The sequence below is a fragment of the Meriones unguiculatus genome, chromosome 10 (genome assembly GCF_030254825.1).
Source record: "Meriones unguiculatus strain TT.TT164.6M chromosome 10, Bangor_MerUng_6.1, whole genome shotgun sequence".
In the NCBI taxonomy this organism is placed as follows: Eukaryota; Metazoa; Chordata; class Mammalia; order Rodentia; family Muridae; genus Meriones; species Meriones unguiculatus.
Genome location: NC_083358.1, coordinates 92,181,355 through 92,199,634, shown reverse-complemented (window position 1 = coordinate 92,199,634; position 18,280 = coordinate 92,181,355). Strand labels below are relative to the sequence as shown.

The window sequence follows — 18,280 nt, the reverse complement described above, 5'->3', positions numbered from 1 at the left end:
ACTGGGAGAGGGACATGGGAGGGGAAGAGGGAGGGTAGGATTGGGAGGGGAGAAGGGAGGGAGGTACAGGGAGGATACAAAGTAAATAAACTTTAATTTACTTTAATTAATTAAATTAATTAAAAAATAAATAAAAAATTTAAAAGGAGAAGAAATTTCTTTTGATGTTTAAGAACAGTATCTGGAATAAAATGAGCAGCTAGAAAAAAAAAAACAGAACACAAGTAGATCCATATTTATCATCTTGCATAAAACTCAAGTCCCTGTAGTTTAAAGATCTCCACATAAAACCACATAAACTCAACCCTATTGTGAAGAAAGTGGGGAATAGCCTTGCATGCATTGGCACAGGAGACAGCTTTTTTAATAGAACATTCTTAATGCAGGAACTTATATAAACAATTAATAAAGGAGACCTCATAAAACTGAAAACCTTCTGCAAGGCAAAGGACACGTCAATGAAACAAATTGGTAGCCTAGAGGATGGGAAAAAAATTTTTACCAACTTCACATCTGATAGCCAAAATATATAAAGAACATTAAAAAAAAAACAAAATAATCCAATTTTTAAAATGGAGCACAGGTCTAAACAGAAAAATTCTCAATAGATAAATTTCAAATAGCTAAGAAACACTTAAAAAAGATGTTCAATACCCTTAGCCATCAGCAACATGCAAGTCAAAAGTACTTGAGAATCCATCTTACACCTGTCGGAATGACTAAGATTAATAACACAAGTGACAGCTCATACTGGCAAGGATGTGGATCAAGGAGAACACTTTTCAGTTGCTGGCAGAAATGAAAACTTGTAGAGCCACTATGAAAATCAATACGGTGGTTCCTCAGAATGCTGGGAATTGATCTACTTCAAGTCGCAGTTACACCACTTTTGGGCATATAGCCAAAGTCTGCTCCGTTCTGACACATGAACATTGTTCACACCATGTTCTTTGTAGCTTTAGCTATAACTGCCAGAAACCGAAAGCAACCTAGATGCTTCTAACCCGAAAAATAGATAAAGACAATGTGGTACATTTACAAAATGGAATAATTCTCAGGTGTCAACAAAAAAAATGATACCATGAAGTTTGAAGGCAAATAGGTGGACCTAGAAAAACATCATCCTGAGTTAAGTAACCCAGACTCAGAAAGATAAATGTGGTCTGGATTAACTTTTAAAGAATTATTAGCCATTAAGTAAACGATAACCAAGCTAGCCCAGAGAGGTTAGGTAAAAATTGATGGGTCTATGGGCAATGCAGGAATCTCTCTGGAAGGTAAAAGTAGATTTTAATGTACAGATTAGGAAGCGGGTAAGGACAATAGTTGGAGGACCATGTTGTGAGACAGGAGAAAATAGAGTAGAGGAAGAGAGTGTGGAGTAGAGGAGAGAGAAGGCTGGAATTGGGGATTTGGAGGATGATAAGAAACCTAGTGCAGAAGAAATTTCCTGGAATATATGAAGGTGATCCTAATGAGGACCTCTAGGAATGGGGTATATGGAGTGAGCCATGTCTTATAACGTGGTGAGGCTTCCGGTGGTGGTACTAGGGTGCACTGAACTGTTGATGAAGAAAGAGGTCCCATGGAAATCTTCAAACAACCCAGGTTATAACTCAAACAAAATTCTGTTTTCCACAGACTGACAGTAGGGCCCCGTTACTGAGGACAACACACACAACTCATGGATAATAGAGAAGTTGAGCTTGTGTTTACACAGAGCCTTCACAGTCTACATTCCACTCTCTTTGGCACAGGAAGGTACTCTACATGCTATTAAAAGAGAAACTTGAACAACAAACCAGGCACAAAACCTTTTTTTACAATTTGTCCTGTTTGCAGAGTGTACTGGGGCAATGGTACCACAGAATTTATGGGAGTAGCCAATCAATGTCTAATTTGATCTAAGGGACACTCCACAAGAAGGACCCCACACCCAATACATTTCGATAATCAAGGACCAGGGCCTAGGTATACCAGAAATCTATGGTAAAAACCAAACATTATTCGTCTAAAAATAAATCAATAAGATCATTCCTAATGACATTCTACAATACTCATTGGTCACTGTCTTATCCAGTTGTCACCAGAGAGGCTTCCTCCAGCAGCAGATGGAAACATGCAGAAACCCATAGTCGGAAATTATGTATAGAGAGAGTGGGAGATACTCATCAAATCTCTCCCCTCAGAGCTCAGAGAATCCCACAGAAGAGGAAGCAGAAAGATTGGAAAAGCAAGAGGTGATGGAGGACAGTAGGAGAACAAGGCCCTCTGAATTAACTAAGCATGATACATAAGTACTCACAGAGACAGAAAGCAGCAATCAAAGACCTACAGCGGCCTGGTCATGTCTTCTACATATATATTACAACTAGTAGCCTAGCGGGTTTTTATATTTTATGGAACTCCTGAATGTGAGATTGAGTGGGTCTCTGACTCCAGTGACTGTTTTTTGGACTCCACTTATTTGGTTGCCATAGCCAACTTCAATATGATAGTTTTTGCTTCATCTTATTTTACTTTGTCATGTTTGGTCTTTATATATTAGAAGTCTTTCTTTTTTAGAAAGATGCAGAAAAGAAGTGGTTGCAGAGGGAAAGAAAAGTGGGAAGGAATTGAAAGTATTAGAGGGAAGAGACACTGTAGTCAAGATATATTGTATGAGAAAAGAATCTATGTTCAATGAAAGAAAAAAGGAGAAATTAAACTGAATATATAATTTTGCCTAGAAGAATGATCAGCTACCTAGGAATGTGTTAATTTAAACATAGATGAGCTAACAATGTGATAAAATAATACTTCCAAGTGTCTGAATTTTTAAAAATAATATCTATAAAAATCTTTTAAAAAATACCTATTGAATTGAGCTATTAAAATCATAGTCATCTGTATGGAAAAAGGGTTTTCCCAGAAATAGTTGGTTTAAGAGCAAAATCCCAGTGCCAAGTATGAGATGAATGCATTTTGAGTTGTTGGCCAGGGAGCCCAGAAGACAATAATACATTTATTGGTATTGCCACAGAAATCAAGCTGGACTGAGCTAAAAGCTTCATCCATGCTGAATGGTTTTCATATTGTAGGAAGGTTCTATGCAAGTGATTGAGAGAGAAAACTTCAGCAGTAGTTTAACGCAGTCTTGAACCTTGTGCCACAATACCAACCTTCCAGCCAAGCTGTCTTAAATACATAGCAGTTCCAAGAACAAGCCATCACTTTTTGATTGGATCTTAGGACTGCCCCACAGACAGGAATACACACCTATTATTGATCAAGTATTTAAGGCCTATGATATCATGGCTATCATGTTAAAATCTACTACCAACGTTTTGTTAAATAAGCTTATAGTTGAATTGCTTTCTAAATACTTACATTTAAACCTACAGATTGGTATAAGTATCAGCCTTAGTCAAAGAACTCTTTTAACAATGGGTAACAGTCAAAGCAATAACTCACAACTGTAATAATATTTTATTTTTTGGAGGGAATTTTTTAATCACCTGCTGTAGCTCCAAAATAAATGACACAGAGAATTATTATATTTATTAATATACTTCAAGATTAATACCTGGGCAAATAATCATTTATAGTAATCCTCTATGCTAGTATTACCATTTCCCAGCCATGTGCCCTGATTTACTTGCCACATTGGTTCTGTCTGGGTTGTTTCTGCTTCATCAGTTCAGTTCTTAATCACATCTTTTCTCTCCTTCTTCCTTTTCTCCCTTTCCCTCATGGTCCCTACCTATAACCCCAAGACCAGGAATGGAAGTTCTGCCTACTCCTCTCTCACCCAGAAATAGGCTGTCCAGATTTTTTTATTAACCAATCAGAGATAATTGGGAAGCAAAGTTTACTCAGCATTGATCAATGTACGTGACAATGCACCTTTCTGGACTGCAACCAGATCTAGAGGCCCAAAATTCAGCATTTTGATACACAGATCACCAGACCAACCTCCAGCACATAACTCTCCAAAAGGGCTAAGAAGAAGAGAATGCAGAGTGTTCAGCCCTAAACAGGACATCTATATTACTCACAAAGGACCCAAAGAACATCATGGAAGAGGGATTGTAAAGAAATTAAGAGCCTGGGCCTGGAGAGATGGCTCAACCATTAATAATGTCTCTTGCTTTTATAGAGGACCTGGGTTTGATTTCCAGAGCCACACACATGGCAATTAACAGTCATTTGTAACCCTAGTTTCTGAGTATACAACTTCCTCTTCTAGTCTCTGAGGGCACTGAATGCACAGGAGAATAGATACACAAAGTATATACAAGCAAAGTACTCAAACATATTTTTTAAAATACTGTAAGATCTGGAAGATGGAGTGAAACACTGTAATATGTTGCCTTCTGAACATAACATGATTTTTGGAAGACTCAATACATAGCAAATATGATCATATTCACAAGACTCGTGCAGAAGAATAAAGAAAGACATAAAAGTTGAAGTTGAAAAGATGTCAAAATGTAGGTACAGGACTAAGAGACAGTACAAGGGAAAGGAAAATGATTACAATATCTTGTATACAAGTAAGAAATTTTAAATGATAATAATAATTGTAAATAATAAAAAAGAACTAAGTATATACTTCAGTGGCTAAATGCATGGCTAGCATTCATGTGGTTTTGAGTTCAATATATAATTATATATCATTTTTTGATATACTATGTAATTATATAATAATATATATGATTGATTATTATTAGAATATCATAATAAAAAAGGAAACCATTTTTCTCATGAAGTAAGGATACTTGAATTTTCAGTAAAACATATTCAATATTTTGGACTACTTTGTAGTCTTAAGATACACATATACAGTACATACTTATGAAAACAAATTACTTCATGTTTCTTGTTTATCATCATAACTTTTTTCTGAGCCTTCTGTGACATTTCCTGTAGTGATTTACAAGATATTTGGTAGCATATTGTGAACTATAATCAGCCATGTATTATGGACAGAAATTACATGTTTATCAAAAACTGACATGAAAATGCTGACACCCAATTGGTTAGTATATGAATAACTATTGAGTCACCACAAAAATGCATAATATAAATTAAAATTTATAAAAATAAAAATTAAAAATCACATAGCTGACATTAAAAAATAACTGAAAATTATACATAATATTCTCAAAAATTGCTTTTATTCAATGTTATAAAATAGATGTCCTATTACTTCAGTATAACTATTACAGAGGAAAGACTCTAATATAAATAAATTAAATATTCCTCTTGATGTATCAGCTATCACCAAGTTAGGCATTTAGCTGAAATTCTACTTATGGATATCAAAGTCATATAATTTGAAGAAACTCAATCTAAATGTTAAGAAAAATAGTTAATTAATAGTCAAATTATAGGGAAAATTATTTGTTTCTGTATACTCCTTATTTGCATATGTAAGCCCTCACTGTATTTTACCTAAAATGTATGGAAAACTACAAATTATAAAATACAAATGAATTAACACTGACCACTAAGAGACAGCTTACATAAGCCTGCCATTTGTAGTTAGCACTGTAGAGGACTCATGGTTAAGTACCTTTACAGTAAACAATTTAATGGCAATGTCATGAAAACGTTAGTTTCTTTACATGCAATTTTATCATCCATCACAATATCTCTAAGTGTTGAAAACTTCCATGTTTTATATGTCCAATCTTTAATATTTTAAAAGTTTTAGAAAGATATTTTGCATAGAAGGTAATCTAGTTCTGTTTGCTTTACTTAAAATAATTCATAATTCCTCTGAGTTTTTCCTTGCATTCTGTCTCAAAGCAGTAATCATTTACCCATCAATAACATCACCAGAAAAAAAAATAACTTAAACTTAGCATTTGCTGCTAGAAAAAGACAAGCTTACCAACTTTACCCAAAACTTCTCTGAAATTAAAGATAAGTTTTGAGGCAAGGCTCAATAGTGTTTCCGAAATCAAAATCAATAGTACAGACTGTGCTGCTGACCAAGCAAACATGGTCTGTCAACAAATCTAAAAAAAGACTGTCCGTGAAATCCTAAGTACAAAAGGGAGAAAAGAGAAAGGGAAAAGTAAACTCTAACTTACCTCTCCAACTCCAACTTGTATAAATGAGCAAACAAACAAACCTACAACAGTCCAGTTCAGTGTTTGTCAATTATTAAAAAAAAAAAAGAAAGAAAGAAAGAAAACACACACAAATCTCAAATCTGACTGTTTTGGTTTCAGTTTCTCTTCAGTTAAAAAAATAAAAAAAGACCACATAAGAATTTTATAGCTTTGTATCACTCTTCCTTTCAATATTCACTCTTTCAAAACTTATATAATTTCTGTCAACATTGTGATCTGAGCTCCACAGTGACCCACGAGGGACTGGACACCACCCTGGTGTCCTTAGGCAGCCACTGCCTTCCCTCTGCTGCTGATTTGTTACGTGTTCTATTACAACGTATTTCATCATTTTGCTTTCTCAACATGCAACAACCTCTTTTGCTTTCTTTTTTTTATTTTTTTTACTATTAATTACACTTTATTCATTTTGTATTCCCCCATAAGCCCCTCTCTCCTCCCCTCCCGATCCTATCCTCCCTCCCCCTTCCTCATGCATGCCCCTCTCCAAGTCCACTGATAGGGGAGGTCCTCTTCTCCTTCCTTTATGTCATCTCCATGCATGGTCCTTGGTTGTGGTATCAGTCTCTGCAGGGCCCCAAGTACCTAGGTTTTTGTTTTTGTTTGGTTTTGGTTTTGTTTGTTTGTTTGTTTGTTTCTGGCTCTGTTGATCTTCTTTTGAAGCTCCTGTCTCCTCCAGGTTTTTCTTATTGCCCCCTTCTTTCAAAAAATCCCATGCACTCTGCCCAAAGTTTGGCTGAGTCTCAGCCTCAGCTTCAATACCTCTTTCAGTAGAGACTTTCAGAAGCCCTCTGTGGAAGGCTCCTTTCCTGTTCCCTGTGTTCTCCTGCTTCCAGTGTCTATAACATTTGCCCTTCTAAATGAAGACTGAAAACCCTTGCTCAGGTGTAGCCCACAGACTCAGTCTCCAAGTAGGTGTCCTAGTAAGAGGATCAGGAGCTGTCTCTGGCATGAACTGTCTCTAGCTGGAGCTCTGATCACCTCTCCCTAGGGGGTGCAGCCTTTCTCAGCCTCAGAGGAAGACCATATAGCCAGTCCTGATGAGACCTAATAGACTAGAGTCAAATAGAAGGGGAGGAGGACCTCCCCTATCAGTGGACTAGGGGAGAGGCATAGGGGGAGAAGAGGGAGACAGGGTGGGATTGAGAGGAGATGAGGGAAGGGCCCACAGCCGGATACAAAGTGAATGAATTGTAATAAAGAATAAAATTTTTGGAGGGGGGGGCCAAGATGGCGGCGCCGGGAGAACACTGTGTCTGAAAAGCGGGACAACACACTCAGTGCAGCGACCAAGAGACTGAACTCTGGGCCCTAAAACAACAGCTGTCGTGTTTCCCAGGTGAGGGGAGGCTCCCACGGCGTGTGAATCTGGTCCACTCGGGCCGCATAGCTAGAACCCGGAAGAGAACCCAGCTAACTCGGGCTTTGGGTCTCCGGGCTGGTGCCACAAGCCTGCGTGTCCCAATCACTTTCCCAGGCTGATCAGTGGGCACAACGGTGCCAGAGACTGGGAGTCCCAGTCGCAAGAAAACCCCACGGGGAAGCAAAGTTGTGAGTCTGATCACGGGTCACCCAGTCTTTCCCTGGAAGGTCTCACTGACTGCGGGTACCCTCCGCCATCGCCATCACAACTGAGCTCCCACTGCGCGGAGAGCAGCTGAGCGCCCAGCTCAAAATCCCTACTCCCTCTTGGGAGGAGGCAGGAGGCGGCCAGCAGAATCTGCCACAGACCACATTGTCTGTACCCCAACCCGAGATCGGGGCTGAGAAAACCCAATCCTTTTGGGCACTCCCCCAAACGCCGCCATAACCCTGCCGCCACAGAGCGGAGGGTTAGAGAGGTGCACAGCGGCTTCACAGTGCCGGAACTCCAGTGCTGCCGTTTGCTCCTAGCAAACAAACTACAGCTCGGGATCTGGGAATGTGGTCATTCTACACTTCCTGAGATTCTCCTGGATCCAGCGCAATAAGGTCTAGCAGCAAGTTCTATCACTGGCGCTGGCGCTCCCCCCCCCCCCCAACCCCTGGCAGAGAAACCCCGGTACAGGATCGGACTGAGAAGCCCCAACCCCTTCTGGCACTCCCCTGAGAACACCTCCATAAGCTTGCCCTAGCAGAGGAAGGTCAGAGGGGAAGGACAGAGAGGCAGCCTGCCAAGGACACAGCACCCTCTCTCCAGCTCACCCAGTGGCCCCTGGCAGAGAAACCCAAGCTCTGGATCTGAGGACACTCAACCCTACCTGGTACTCTCTCGGGATCAGCAAACATAGGTTCTACCGCCAGGCTTCTTCTGGCAGAGAGATCTGGGCCCGGGATCTGGGATTGAGAACACTCAACCTAACTCTTTCCACGCCACCCCGGGACCAGTCAACATAACCCCTCCAGGCAGAGGGAAAGGACAGAGAGGCAGCACACAGGAAAGGTGGACACCGAGTCCTGCGGCCACAGTGTCACAGAGCTGACTGTTAGCCTACCCGTGCACTCTCCGCAACAGGACCAAATCAGAGAGGAGTGAGCAAGGGGAACCCCTGTGCATTCCAACTGATCCTGCAAGAGAGTGAGTGAGCCTTCTAGGGAGAGTCTGCCCCAGACCCAGGGCCTCTCTACAGAAGCAACCAGACGAGATCCCTTCCACCCACACTCCTAGTGTGGGCATCATAGGGATTCTTGGGATAGCGACCCCAACGGTGAAGCCTCTGCCTTGTGGGTCCACCAGTGTAATCCAGGCAAACAATCTCTGGATCTCAGACAGAACTGCATAATAGTGGCTTGCAGGCCACTGCAATAGAGAATCTGCGCATGCACACTGCACCCGCTAAAAGCACACGCAAATAGCACCAGCATCACAATCCTTACTTAGGCAAAACTGAAACCACAGTGCACACTCCCAAACCAGTGAACCTCTCTCATCTTCCTGAAAAAACAGTCCAGAAAACAGAAAGAGAGGATCATAGCCCGAACTACAATCTCGAGGAACAAACAGGGAGGATTATAAATAACCAGATGGCTAGAGGCAGACGTAAGAACACTCCCAACAAAAATCAGGACATAATGACCTCACCAGCAACCCCACAAAACAATGGACACTTCAATTCACTAGATATACAAGAAAATGACTTCAAAACTATGTTTCTCCAGCTATTAGAGGCCCATAAAGATGAAATGAACAAGGCCCTCAGAGAAATAACCAAAGAAATTGAGACGAACCAAGAGAAAACAAATAGAGCTCTCAGAGAAATGACCACAAAAATTGAGGCAAACAAAGAAGAAATGCACAAAGCTCTCAAAGAAATGCCCACACAAATCAAGGCAAATAAAGAAGAAATAAACAAAGCTCTCATAGAAATACAGGCAATTATACCCAAAGAAGTAGAGGCACAATTAGTGATACATAGAGAGGAAATGGACAAAAAAATAGAAGCTCTCATTGAAAAGCAGGACTCCACATTCAAGCAGATGAAGGAAATGGTGCAAGACATGAAAACAGAATTAGAATCAATAAAGAAAACACAAATAGAGAAAAACCTGGAGCTGGAGAACATAGAGAAAAGATCAGGAAATACAAAGGTAAGCATCACCAACAGAATAAAAGAGATGGAAGAAAGAATCTCAGGAGCCGAATATACACTTGCGGAAATTGACATGTCTCTCAAAGAAAAAATAAAATCAGAAAAGTTCCAAACACAAAACATCCAAGAAATCAAGGACACCATGAAAAGACAAAACCTAAGAATAATAGGAGTAAAAGAAAAAGAAGACATCAGGCTCAAAGGTCCGGAAAATATTTTCAAGAAAATTATAGAAGAAAACTTTCCCAACTTAAAGAAGGAAATGGCCATAAACATACAAGAGGCCTACAGAACAACAAGTAGACGAGACCAGAAAAGAAATTCTTCATGTCACATCATAGTCAAAACACTGAACCTACAGAACAAAGAAAAAATTCTAAAAGCAGCAAGGGAAAAAGGCCAAGTAACATATGAAGGTAGACCTATCAGAATCACACCAGATTTCTCAACAGAAACTATGAAAGCCAGAAGGGCCTGGACAGAAATCATACAGTCCTTAAGTGACCACAGATTCCAACCCAGACTACTATACCCAGCAAAACTTTCAATCAACGTAGACGGAGAATTCAAAATATTCCAAGACAAAACCAAATTTAAACAATATCTACATAGTGACCCAGCTCTACAGAAGTTACTAGAAGGGAAAATCCAAACCAAAGAAAACAACTACATCTAAGGAAACAGAGAAAATAGATAACTACACAACAACAACAAACAAAAACAACAACAACAAAAAAAAGAATACAAGCAATGAAACTCAGTGACACCACCAACCCCACATCTAAAGTAAGTAACAATTGTTGGTCACTAGTATTTATCAACATCAACGGACTCAACTCCTCAATAAAAAGACACAGACTAACAGAATGGTTGCGGAAACAGGATCCAACATTCTGTTGCATCCAAGAAACACACCTATGCAACAAAGATAAACACTACCTCAGAGTAAAGGGCTGGAAAAATGTTTTTCAAGCAAATGGTTCCAGAAAACAAACTGGAGTAGCCATCCTAATATCTAATAAAATAGACTTTCAACCCAAATTAATCAAAAAAGATAAGGAGGGCCACTATATTCTCATCAAAGGAAAAATCCACCAAGAGGACATCACAATTTTGAATATCTAGGCCCCAAATACAGGAACACCTACATTCGTAAATGAAACGATATTAAAGCTTAAATCACACATTGATCCTAATACCCTAATAGTGGGAGACTTCAACACTCCACTCTCACCATAGGACAGATCAACTAGACAGAAAACAAATAGGAAAATAAAAACACTTACAGAGACCCTAAATCAAATGGACCTAATAGACGTCTACAGATCTTTTCATCCAAACTCAAAAGAGTATACCTTCTTTTCAGCACCACATGGAACCTTCTCCAAAATAGACCATATAGTTGGTCATAAAGCAAGCCTCAACAGATACAAAAAGATTGAAATAATCCCTTGTACTCTATCTGACCACCATGGACTAAAGCTGGACATCAACAACAACAGAAATAATAAACAACCTACACGCACATGGAAACTGAACAACTTGTTACTCAATGACAGCTGGGTTAAGGAAGAAATAAAGAAAGAAATTAAAGACTTCCTAGAATTCAATGAAAATGAAGGCACAACATACCCAAATTTATGGGACACATTGAAAGAAGAGCTCAGGGGAAAATTTATAGCACTAAGTGACTGCAAGAAGAAAATCATAACGTCACATACAAACAACTTGATGGCCCAACTGAAAACCCTAGAAAAAAAAGAAGCTGATACACCCAAGAGGAGCAGATGGCTGGAAATAATCAAACTAAGGGCTGAAATCAATCATTAGAAACAAATAAAACTATTCAAAGAATCAATGAAACAAAAAGCTGGTTCTTTGAGAAAATCAACAAGATTGACAAACCCTTAGCCAAACTAACTAAACAGCAGAGAGAATCTATCCAAATCAACAAAATCAGAGATGAAAAAGGTACATAATTACAGACACTGAGGAAATTCAAACAATCATTAGGTCATACTACAAAAGCCTATATGCCACAAAATTTGAAAACCTAATTTTCTTGATAGATTCCATCTTCCAACATTAAGTCAAGATCAGGTAGAAAGACTGAATAGTCCTATATCCCCTAAGGAAATTGAAGGAGTCATTCACAGTCTCCCCTCCAAAAAAAGCCCTGGGCCAGATGGTTTCAGCTTGGAATTCTACCAGACCTTCAAAGAAGTGCTAACACCAATTCTCCTCAAACTATTCCACAAAATAGAAACAGAAGGTACATTACCAAACTCATTCTATGAAGCAACAGTCACCCTGATACCTAAACCACACAAAGACCCAACAAAAAAAGAGAACTTCAGACCTATCTCTCTTATGAACATTGATGCAAAAATAGTCAACAAAATACTTGCAAACCGAATCCAAGAACACATCAAAGATATCATCCACCACGACCAAGTAGGCATCATCCCAGGCATGCAAGGGTGGTTCAACATACGGAAATCCATCAACGTAATCCACCACATAAACAAACTGAAGGAGAAAAACCACATGATCATCTCCTTAGATGCTGAAAAAGCATTTGACAAAGTCCAACACCCATTCATGTTCAAAGTATTGGAGAGATCAGGGATACAAGGCACATATCTAAACATAGTACAGGCAAGATACAGCAAGCCTATAGCCAACATCAAACTCAAAGGAGAGAAACTTAAATCAATCCCACTGAAATCAGGGACAAGACGAGGCTGCCCACTTTCTCCATACCTCTTCAACTTAGTACTTGAAGTCCTTGCCAGAGCAATAAGACAACTAAAGGAGATCAAGGGGATACAAATCGGAAAGGAAGAGGTCAAAGTGTCAGTATTCGCAGTTGATATGATAGTATATATGAGCGACCCAAAAAATTCAACCAGAGAACTCCTCCAGCTGATAAACACCTTCAGCAAAGTGACAGGATATAAAACCAACTCAAAAAAATCAGAAGCCCTCCTGTATACCAAAGACAAAAAGGCTGAGAAAGAAATTAGGGAAACAACACCCTTCACAATAGCCACTAATAACATAAAGTACTTTGGGGTGACACTAACCAAGCAAGTGAAAGACCTGTTTGAGAAAAACTTCAAGTCTCTGAAGAAAGAAATTGAAGAAGATATCAGAAGATGGAAAGATCTCCCGTGCTCATGGATTGGTAGGATTAACATTGTGAAAATGGCCATCCTGCCAAAAGTAATCTACAGAATCAATGCAATTCCTATCAAAATACCAACTCAATTCTTTACAGACCTTGAAAAAAAGATTCTCAGCTTCATATGGAGAAACAAAAAAACCCAGAATCTCCAAAACAATCCTGTACAACAACAGATCATCTGGAGGTATCTCCATCCCCGATCTCAAGTTGTACTACAGAGCAATAGTAATAAAAACAGCATGGTATTGGCATAAAAACAGAAAGGAGGATCAATAGAACCACATAGAAGACCCAGAAATAAACCCACACTCCTATGAATACTCGATTTTTTACAAAGAAGTCAAAACCATTCAATGGAAAAAAAGATAGCATCTTCAACAAATGGTGTTGGTCCAACTGGATGTCCACATGCAGAAAAATGAAAATAGATCTATATTTATCACCCTGCACAAAACTAAAGTCCAAGTGGATCAAAGACCTCAGCATAAAACCAGATACTCTAAATCTCTTAGAAGAAAAAGTGGGGAACAGCCTAGAACTCACTGGCACAGGAGACAACTTCCTGAACAGAACACCAACAGCACAGGCTCTAAGAGCAACAATCAATAAATGGGACCTCATGAAACTGAAAAGCTTCTGTAAAGCAAAGGACACCATTATCAAAACAAAATGACTGCCTACAGATTGGGAAAGAATCTTCACTAACCCTTTATCTGACAGAGGACTAATATCCAGTACATACAAAGAACTAAAGAAGCTGAAAAGCAGCAAACCAAGTAAATTAAAAAATGGGGAACAGAGCTAAACAGAGAAATCTCTGTAGAAGAATACTGAATGACAGAGAAACACGTTAAGAAATGCTTATTCTCATTAGCCATCAGGGAAATGCAAATCAAAACGACCCTGAGATATCACCTTACACACATCAGAATGGCCAAGATGAAAAACTCAAGGGACAACACATGCGGGAGAGATTGTGGAGAAAGGGGAACCCTCCTCCACTGCTGGCAGGAAGGTAAACTGGGACAACCACTCTGGAAATCAATCTGGCGCTTTCTAAGACAATTAGGAATAGTGCTTCATCTAGACCCAGCTATACCACTGCTAGGTATATACCCAAAGTTTGCTCAAGTACACAAAAGGGATACTTACTCAACCATGTTTATAGCAGCTTTATTTGTAATAGCCAGAACCTGGAAACAACCCAGATGTCCATCACGGAGGAATGGGTACAGAAATTGTGGTATTTTTACACAATGGAATACTACTCAGCAATCAAAAAGGAGAAAATCATGAAATTTGCAGGCAAATGGTGGGATCTAGAAAAGATCATTCTGAGTGAAATATCCCAGAAAGAAAAAGACAAAGGCGGTATGTACTCACTTATATAAACCTATAAGATATGATAAACATAATGAAATCTGTACACCTAAAAAAGATAATCAAGAGAGAGGACATGGGGTAAGATGATCAATCCTTGTTTAGAAAGACAGATGGGATGTGCACTGATTGTATGACAGGAGTCTACTGAAGGCATCTGAAAGACTCTAACTAGCAGTGTTTTCAAAGCAAAGACTCATAACCAAACCTTTGGCAGAGTACAGGGAATCATAAGAAAGAAGGGGAGTTAGCCTGATGGGGAAAGGACAGGAGCTCCACAAGGACCAAATATATCTGGGCACAGGGTCTTTTCTGAGACTGACATTCAACCATGGACCATGTATGGATATAAACTAGAACCTCAGCTCAGAGGTAGCCTGTGGTAGCTCAGTAACCAATTGGTTTCCCAAAGTGAGAGGAACAAGGACTATTTCTAACAGTAACTCAATGACTGGCTCTTTGGCCTCCCCACCCCCCAAGGGAGGAGCAGTCCTGTTAGGCCACAGAGGAGGGCTTTGCAGTCAGTCCTGAAGATACCTGATAAAACAGGATCAGATGAATGGGGAGGAGGTCCCCCCCTATCCGTGGACTTGGAAAGGGGCACGATGGAGATGAGGGAGGGAGGGAGGGACTGGGAGGGAATGAGGTATGGGTACACAGCTGGGATTCAGAGTTAATAAAATGTAACTGATAAGAAAAAAATTAAATTAAATTAAAAAAATCCAAAAAACAAAAAAGGAATAAAATTTTTAAAAAACAAAAACAAAAATAAAATAACACCCAAACTTGTTAAAAAGAAAAAAATAACTTTTATGAATTTGACAAATATCCTTAAAGAAGAAATGAATAAACCCCTTAACAAAAGCTCTACTAAAAATTGTTATTGGTATAAAAATTGGCCAAATATGAAAATAAATGTATCCTATGTAATCTTACTCCCATTGACAGTAGAATACTGCCCTGTTCAAACTCTTTAGCAGACTCACTTTCTAACCTCACATATAAACAACGGTGAAAGCATATGTAATTTTATGTATATGTCCAATTGGTCTTTAATTATTACTTCTGTTACTGCTTTACATATCTCCCAATTTGACTATGTATTTTATTATATTCTTAATTTCCTTGTTTTTACCTCTTAAATGATCTTATTAAAACATGAGTGGACAGGAACTCCACAAGGAGAGCAACAGAATCAGAAATTTGAACACAGGGGACTTCCCAGAGACTCATGCTCCAACCAAGCACCAGGCATGGAGATAACCTAGAGCCCCTGCACAGATGAAACCCAGGGCATTTTAGTGTCCAAGTAGGTTACATAGTAATGGGAAGAGGGACTGCCTCTGACATAATCTGATTGGCCTGCTCTTTGATCACCTGCTCCTGAGGGGGGAGCAGCCTTACCAGGCCACAGAAGATGACAATGCAGCCACTCCTGATGAGATCTGATAGACTAAGATCAGAAGGAAGGAGAGGAGGACCTCTCCATCAGTGGACTTAGGAATGGGCATGCATGAAGAAGGGGGTGGGAGGGTGGGATTTTCTTTGTGAAAATACTTTACTACTTCAAAATAGTTTGTTTATTATAGGTGATTTTACAAACTTGTATCAAATACATGTATTTTTTTTAAAGTATGTTTCTTGGAGATGGAGCGATAACCCGGTGGTTAAGAACACTTACTGCTCTTGCAGAGGACCCAGGTTCAGTTCCCAGCACCCACATGGCAGCTCACGTTCACCTGTAACTCCAGTTCTAGGGGATCCAGTGTCATTTATCTGATTTTTATCAGCTCCAGCACAAACATGGTACATACACATATACTCAGAACTGCACACAGACATAAAAACGGAAATATAATTTTTAAGGTTTGCTTATTTCTTTAGTGTATAGTGTGATATATTCATCAGAAATATAAGCCATAAAAGTTGAAATATTCATCTATATTTGACTCAATAGAGTTTTGTTTTCGGTAGTTCCTTCTCATTTTTTCCTAAGTTAAATAAATTATATAAAAGTTATCAGTGATAGTAAAAAATCTGTTAAACCACTTCCTTGTGACCATTTTTGTTTGATTTTTTGTTTTTCTATCAAAGTTATATTTTGTAGACTCTTTTAATATATATATATATTCATATATACATATATGGAGAAAAGACTTTGCCCTTCCCGAGGGCCAACTCTGTTATACAGAATAGTAACATACAGGCTGTGCTGAGTGATTTGATTTACAGAGTTTGTCAAGAGGTACTACATTTTGAATGTAAGTGCCAAAGAAAAATGCCCTATTGCCATAAGAAAATACCTACTCATCAGCACATGACCATGGGCCACAACTGGTAAGTGATTTATTAGTGGCAATAAAAATTTCACCCATGGATAGAAGGCACATACCTAAACATAGTAAAGGCAATATACAGCAAGCCTATAGCCAACATCAAACTAAACGGAGAGAAACTTAAAGCAATTCCACTGAAATCAGGGACAAGGCAAGGCTGCCCACTCTCTCCATATCTCTTCAACATAGTGCTGGAATTCCTTGCTAGAGCAATAAGACAGATGAAGGAGATCAAGGGGATACAAACCAGAAAGGAAGAAGTCAAATTATCACTATTAGCAGATGATATAATAGTATACTTGAGTAACCCCAAAAATTCTACCAGGGAACTCCTACAGCTGATAAACACCTTCAGCAAAGGGGCTGGATACAAAATTAACTCACAAAAAAAAGTAGCCCTCCTGTCTACAAAAGACAAAAGGGCTGAGAAAGAAATTAGGAAAAACAACACCCTTCACAATAGCCACAAGGTACCTTGGTGTGCCTGTAACCAAGAAAGTCAAAGATTTGTATGAAAAAAAAATTAAGTCTCTGAAGAAAGAATTAGAAGAAGAGTTTAGAAGATGGAAAGATCTCACATGCTCATGGCTTGGCAGGATTAACATAATAAAAATGGCCATCTTACCAAAAGCAAACTACAGATTCAATGCAATTCTCATCAAATTACCAACACAATTCTTTACAGACCTGGAAAGAAAAATTCTCAACTTCATATAGAATAACAAGAAACCCAGAATTGCTGAAACAATCCTCTACAATAAAAGATCTTCTGGAGGTATCTCCATCCCTGATCTCAAGCTGTACTATAGAGCAACAGTAATAAAAACTGTCTGGTACTGGCATAGAAACAGAAAGGTGGATCAATGGAACCGAATATAAGACCCAGAAATAAACCCACACACTTATAGACACCTGGTTTTTGACAAAGATGCCAAAACTATACAATGGAAAAGAGATAGCATCTTCAACAAATGGTGCTGTTCTAACTGGATGTCTACATATAGAAAAATGCAAATAGATCCATACTTATCACCCTGCACAAAACTAAAGTCCAAGTTGATAAAAGACCTCAATATAAAACCAAACACACTAAACCTGTTAGAAGAAAAAGTGGGAAAAGCCTGGAAATCACTGGCACAGGAGATAACTTCCTGAACAGAACACCAACAGCACAGGCTCTAAGAACTACAATCAATAAATGGGACCTCATGAAACTGAAAAACTTCTGTAAAGCAAAGGACATTGTCATCAGAACAAAGCAACTACCGACAGATTGGGAAAGGATCTTCATCAACCCTATTTCTGACAGAGGGCTAATATCCAGTATATATAAAGAACTAAAGAAGTTAAACAGCAACAAATCAAGTAATCCAATTTAAAAAAAAAAAAAACTACAGAATTCTCTGTAGAGGAATATCGAATGGCAGAGAAACACTTAAAGAAATGCTCAATAGCATTAGTCATCAGTTAAATGCAAATCAAAATGACCCTAGAATTTCACCTTACACTCATCAGAATGGCTAAGATCAAAAACGCACATGACAACACATGCCGGATAGGTTGTGGAAAAAGGGGAACCCTCTTCCACTGCTGGTGGGAATGTAAACTGGTACAGCCACTCTGGAAATCAATCTGTCGTTTTCTCAGACGACAAGGAATAGCGCTTCCTCAAGATCCAGCTATACC

At 39.0% G+C, this 18,280-nt stretch overlaps 1 protein-coding gene across 8 annotated transcripts in view; it reads right to left on the bottom strand.

Moving 5' to 3' along the window:
- The window catches only part of LOC110566004 (alpha-amylase 1), an 81,120-nt gene that overhangs the window by 14,929 nt on the left and 47,911 nt on the right, over positions 1 to 18,280 (bottom strand). Inside the window, exon 1 of one of the 8 annotated variants that reach the window (XM_060392859.1) lies at positions 8,363 to 8,437. The exons of 1 other annotated variant lie outside the window; for it this stretch is intronic. The gene's annotated coding sequence lies outside the window, so the exon portion shown is untranslated. 6 more of the 8 variants (XM_060392856.1, XM_060392858.1, XM_060392855.1 and 3 more) reach the window with 6 other exon arrangements.